Here is a 7,322-nt window from a genome sequence, read left to right as displayed (position 1 = left end):
TAGAGCAAACAAACAAATAAATTTAACATATATAAATAACTTTTTGCAAATATTTACCGAAAAACTATTTTGAAGATGTTTTATAAGATTTTATATTTTCGTTATAACATATCTATATCTATATCTATATTTATCTATATATCTATATCATACATACTTATAAAGCTTGCATTTTTTCTTGAATCTCATGCATTTGAAACCTCTTTTTTTAATTTCCTCAAACCACATTCATTTGAAACCCCTATTTTTAACTAATACAACTCAAAAGTTCTCTTAATTATGATTTAACACTCAAAAGTTTTATAACTTATATTATGTTTAATTAGCGTTTAGTGAAAAGTTTACTATAAAAAGACTAATCTTTTGGGAAAACATGCATACAAATCATATATAAATTTTAGAAAGAAAACAAACTTAAAAGTTTATGTATCGGGTTGAGGTTTTATGACCACTTTTCGAGATATGCGATAATATTAGATCTTTTACTTTGTAAGTTTGTTATACTAATTCGTTTTTATATTTTCTTCGTTTTTGGATTATTGTAATACAATCATTGTATATTGTGGTTTAGTCGTTAATATATTGATCATATGTTATATAGGGTGATGTCGAAAATATTTAATTAAATATTTTAAATATGTTTATATATATATATATATATATATATATATATATATATATATATATATATATATATATATATATATTATAATAGAGGTCAAAACACTACAACCAAAATTCATTTAAAATCTAATATTTCAAATGTTTTTTAATAATGATTGTAAAAATTTCAACATGTGTTACTTAATTGATTGATTAATAAAAATATTAATGTTTTGAAACTCCTAACTCTTAAACTTATATTATTTAATTTGTTAGTTAACTAAAATATTTTTCCTACATAAAGATAACATTTTTATGTTTGGTTACTCATATTTGTTTATGTAATTAGAAAACAAGGTGTACATAGAGTGACTACTTCAATTTCACATAGGAATCGATACCACTAGAGATGTATGTTGTCTTTAACCGGTGGTAGGAGATCCACATACCCTTTTTAATTATTTATATTAATGCTTAGTAATATCTATTTTATATTCCTATTCACATTAATTTTTAGGTACAAATTAATGAAGAGGATTCTCGACGCACCAACATAAAGTCAAACGTATGCCTTGCAAAATATATAATTAAAATTAAATATCATATTTACTAATCGACTAATTTTAAAACTCTTGATGACATTTATGTATAATGATATATTTTGTATGACTTCATTCTTAATTTCAATGTTTAATATTTGAAAATTCATATATGAAACCTTATGTTTTGGTGTAATATAAATAGTGTAATACAAAGTTTATTAGTTCCATATTGTTTATTAATAGCCAATTCTAAACAACTTATTTCTTATTTTATTAGTTCAATATTGTTTATTAATAGCCAATTCATATATTAATAGCCAATTCTAAACAATTCTAAACAACTTATTTCAACATATTTCTATTTTTTTTCCATAATTATTTTAACCATTTAAATGCATTCTTACGCAAAGCGCGAGGTTACGCCTAGTATACTTATAAAGGAAACATTTTTCCTTTCACTACATTCATTTGAAACTCCCATGCATTTTTCCTTTCACCACATTCATTTGAAACTCCAATGACTTTTCAATTTCTTTCTAATAAAGATTATAAGTTGGTTAAAATAGTATCTTTACTTTTACTTATAAAATTATGTCTTTAACTTTTAACATATTATACATATTTTATTAGTTTTAATATGTTGTCATATGTAAACCATTATCATTTTAAAGCTACAACTTTTGATTAGTTTGGATAGATACTTCAATTGTTAATTTAAATATAGGGACAACTTAAATATAAATTTTAATTCGACTTAAACAACCTAAAGAATAGTTTGCAAATAGTTAAAAATGATAAATTTTAGTGTCTTTCTAATAATGATTATAAGTTGGTTAATAAGGTTAAATAAATATCAAACCTAAGATGTAATTATAAATAAACTAAATTTCAATATTAAACTAATATATCTACTTCTATTTACAAAGTTATGTTTTTAACTTTTAACATATTATACTTAAGTTATTAGATTTATTATGTTGTTGTATGTGACCATTATCAGTTTAAATTTACAACTTTTGAACAGTTTGAATAAAATACTTAAATTGTTAATTTAAAACATTACATGATCAACTTAAATATAAATTTCAGTGTCACTTAAAAAACTCAAAGAATATTTTGTGAATAATTAAAAATGATAAATTGTAGCGTTAAATGCAAAAACTAAATTGTAATCTCAATTTAACTAAAATATTTCCAAAATATATTTTTATAATCATTAAAAGTTTTCAAATAAGTAGCTTAAAATAACTTACAATAACAATAGTTAAAAAATAACTCTATATAAATGATTATATTTTCACCTTTAAATATGAAAAACAATGTTTGATTTTTAAATAATTTCAATGATAGAAATTAAAACGTTAAGAAAATAAATTTTAAAAAATTAATTAATAATAACAACTATAAATAACATTAAACCATATATTATGTTTAATTCTTTTAGTGAGTAACCCGCGGGTAAAAGTCATTCAAACGATTGAGATTACGCAGTTTTAATAGATGTATGTATTATCATATAATTCAAAATAATCAATATATAACTTAGTATACAAATTAGTATGTCAAATTTAACAACAACGTTATTGTTATATTTCAAAAAAACACATATTTGTAAAGATTTCAACTATATATGTGTTTCTGCGCAACGCGTAAGAACTCGCCTAGTATAAATAACTTTTCGCAAATATTTAACGAAAAAACTATTTTGAAGATGTTTCGCAAGATTTACCTCAAAAACCCTTAGTTTTACATATAAAGTTCCCATTTGCCAAAATTGACTTTTTTTTCTCATTTTGCCTTTCTTAATTAAGAGTTGTTTCTATTCAGGGTATTTAGTCGGTCACCAGCAAGTCACAGGTTTGTTCCCGATAAACAAGTTTCCCTCAAGTGCAATATGTAAACCCACAATTGTTTCACTCTTTCTTCAATGCGACATATTTGATTTGAGTGGAGAAAGAGGGTTTTCAAAGATCGAAGTTCAAAAACCCTAGTTCTGATCATCTTCCCGTTAGCGAATGATGTTAAAAAACCCTCGATTGGAACCAGAGGCATTTCTCGATCAATGAAATAGCAAGGTTAGTGAATGTTTCCATCTATACCATTATCGATTTTAGTGTTACATGTGTTATTAAATACCATTCTATATCCGGATTATGAAACAGATAACTTCAAAACCATGTAAAAGTAGGTAATGGAAAAGTCATCAAGAAAGAGTAAAGAAAAGTTTGCTGATGTAAAATACGTTCCTAATGAAGACTCCGATGATGATCTTCTTGACATATCATATTTGTATAGTGAACCAGAGACCTTCAAACCCTCGTCTACAATGTTTGATGACCTGTTCCTTAACATGTTATGTAAGGAGAACATCTTTAAGAACACATATGAGGATATTGGAGAAGAAAACCAACTTGATGCTGGGGCAAGAGGCAATTAATGAGCACATTGGAGAAGATAACGAACTTGATGTTGGTGTTGAGTACAAGGTCCATGATCCTGCTATTAAGTAGGATGAAATGAAGCTTAGTTTGGGAGAGTTCTATGAGTCCCCTGCTCAGTTGAGGTTTGCATTAACTAATTATGCAGTTTCTCAAGGTTATCAACTATGGTTTATGAAGTCTGATAAATCCAGATTACTTGTTCGATATGGTAAACCAAATGATAAAAGGCAATGTCCTTTTAAGCTTTACACATCATGGAAATATAATGAACATACATTTTAGATTAAGACCATGACTGAAACATATCTTTGTGCAAGGAACTATAAACTTGGACATCTAGTTAGTTGTCAATGGTTAGTTAGGCACTATGTAAATAACATAATTCAGAATCCCCTATACTTCAGATCTGAACTCCAAACTTCATAAACACTCTGGAAATGACCTATTAAGGGTAAAGTTTCCAGCTTTACCCATCCTAAGTCCTTCTTAATGGGTTTAGACAAAACCCTAGCTCATTAAGACATAACCCCCATGGTCCAAAAACCCTTATTACACCAAATCAAGATCTAGACTCTAGACATCCAATAACCACGTAAAGTCCTGGACTTTACTTCCTTGCATGGCCTTTAGGGCTCCAAGAGGCCATAATAATCTCTTTAAGCTTGCATGGGACTTCCTAATGGCATAAAGTGTGACAACCCGAAATTTCCATTTTGTACGAACATTATCTATTCAATAGAAGCTAGTCTAGTTTCAATGAACTTCAGACTTTTCCGAATAAGTTTGTGTACATTAGGGTTTACGTTTAAGGAGATATCAGGATAGTGGATGCTCAAGGGTTTGAAAAACTTGAGCATTTCAACACTTCATAATGTTAAAGTCCAATTCCAGAATAAAAATATTTTCTGCCCAAATATTTCAGGACTATAAATAGATTTCTGAACTAAATTCATTCATTATTCACATTTCCAACTAGAGAAAAGCCATATTCTCTCTCACGGATCTTCGGGTTTTCATCCCAAATCGTGAGTACACTTCTCTAGTTGTGTTATAATGTTTGTTGTATGCTTATTAACATAGATTACATGTCTAATATATGAGATCCGGGAGTTTACCGCCCAAGAACGTTCTTGGGGAGTAAACTCCAAAATGGAGCTTTAAGGCTATCTAGTCCCATTTCCTTGTTAGGAAACTAGTTTAGGATGTTATGTATCATCATTTGAGGCTAGAAAACAATCAAGATCACCAAGTTTTAGGAGTTTACGGCCATAGGAGTTTACGGCCCAAGAAATTCTTGGACCGTAAACACCTTTTTCAAGGGCTTAAAGTGCCCTAAACACCCTCCTAAGGCTTTAGACTATTACCCTCAAATACTTGTAGCTAATTTATGGACTTTTAAACATCAAGAACACCCATTAAAGGGAGTTTACGGCCAAGGATATGCTCTTGGGCCGTAAACTCCAAGTAAAGGCACCAAAGTGTGCCCACCCTTAGCCTAAATCAAAAACCTAGAAGTTATCCTACTTGTGCAAGAGGCTTACATGAATTAAAACATCCACCCATGAGAGTTTACGGCCGTAAACTCTAAGGGGTATGTGGTCTTTAGGGCGTAAACTCCTCAAAGGAGTGTTATCTATGCCTTAAACTACCCAAAGGATTAAACCACCAAGCTAGGCTTATTCTAGAATTCATGTAGCACCTTAAAACGCCCAAAACCACCAAGGTTGGAGTTCACGGCCGTAAACTCAAGGGTTTACGACCGTAAACTCCAAGGGTGGGGTTTGTTGGGTAGTAAACTCTTATACAAGGTCATTTGGTACATTAAACCCCTTTAGCCTTGTCCCGTAGCAACTTAGATGCAACCATTAGGACCTATAACACTTATACCAAGTGTTTACATGTTCCTAAGTGTCCCAAATTATTTCATTAAGATATTATTTGGCTAATTAGTTATATATATGCTCATTATATGATAACTAGGCTCGTGCGTGTGAACAAGTCTCCGTTTGCCACCTAGCACAGTATCCGACACTACAATCCAATCTGCTCACCACAAGTGAGTTCATACCCCTTTAATTAACCTTTGAAATACTTTAAATGTTTTAAATACTTTATGGGGGGGGGGGGGAATACAAGTTCAATGCTTATAGTTATTGAAATCAATCACATGTGATTGCATTAATCACATGTGATTAACAACTAGAAAACAAATGATTTTATCACTGTTCAAACTGTTTATCAAACTGCTTTACTTCAAAATGTTTTACAAACTCTTTTACTTATCAAATGCTTTTATTAAACTTTGTTTTACTACTTATAAATTGCATGCCCATATATGTATAGATATATAAGCAATGTTTAAAGGGCTTAGGAAGGCCATCCGCCCTATTTCCTTTTTCTCGATTTGGATGTGGTCTGGTGGGATTTCGGGTGACCGTCCGAAGGTCGTTTCAATATTAGTTATATATCAAATATACATATATAGACATAAAAGTACTTCCATATTCATGCGTACTATACACATCATTAGTAAGTTACCATCGGGGTAACACATGATCATACTACTACAACTTCTAGATCAATGAGTCAGTTCATTCATGAGTCTATACATTACATTACTATGAGAACATATACAACTTTACTAGAAAGAGAACATATACAACTATACTAGGATGAGAACATATACAACTATACTAGAAAGAGAACATATACAACTATACTAGGAGGAGAACATATACAACTATACTAGAACGAGAAACATTACATATATAAGAATACATTAGCAATTGTGATCCATTGGATCGGAGCATGCCTTAAATGTTATGGCCCGAGTTGTAGCAAGAATTCTCTTGGAGGGAGAGCGTGAGTTTGCGTATAGATCTATATTGGATTGAATATCCTACACCTTGCTGCTAGCTACAGCCGGACCTGCAGGTCTGCGGGTGCCAAACGTCATTCCGTTATTACGACCATTCGTATGTCGTTGTTACCAGTCGATAGTATGGTGCAATTATCACATTATACCTTAATATAAATCCGGTTTAAGGTAGTTAGTACAACAGTAGTTCCTATAATACAAAACTACAGTACTACAATGATTTACCCATTACATATTTTTAGTGATAACTTCACTTAAACATTAATGTACAAACTATATTTGTTAAATGATAATTACACTTGGGAAATTACACACTTTTACAACAAACGAGCATACAAAACAGTTAAGCCTTGGTAGATGGCTACTTTAATAGAAAATATAGGTTTTTCTGAGAGATTCAAACTTTTACAAACACTTACATACATTTTACAAACTTATACGTGAGACACGTTCAAACATTTTGATAACAAACATCGACACTAAAATACTTATGAACTCACCAGCTTAATGTTGATAAAATCTTTCAAAATAACTTGTATTCTCAGGTCATCAATAGACAGGTACCGATGCCAACTTTTGAGAAGATGGAGCGCATTCAAGACTCATCATATTATTTTGATTTACATTATATTTTTGGTGTCTAAAACTGTACAGAACATGCTTGTATTAACATTATATATTTAATGCAATGGATGATGTTGTTTGCTTATTTACATTTACTGTGTTGTGATACTGTACATGACGTCCTCCGCCCCAGAACGTTTCCGCCGTTCTTGGTTTTGGGGTATGACAGATTGGTATCAGAGCATTGTTTATAGTGAATCAAGTATATCAACCCATAAAAGATATACTAAACTA

This window comes from Lactuca sativa, chromosome 7, assembly GCF_002870075.4.
Source record: "Lactuca sativa cultivar Salinas chromosome 7, Lsat_Salinas_v11, whole genome shotgun sequence".
Taxonomy (NCBI): domain Eukaryota; kingdom Viridiplantae; phylum Streptophyta; class Magnoliopsida; order Asterales; family Asteraceae; genus Lactuca; species Lactuca sativa.
This window is presented reverse-complemented; position numbering follows the sequence as displayed.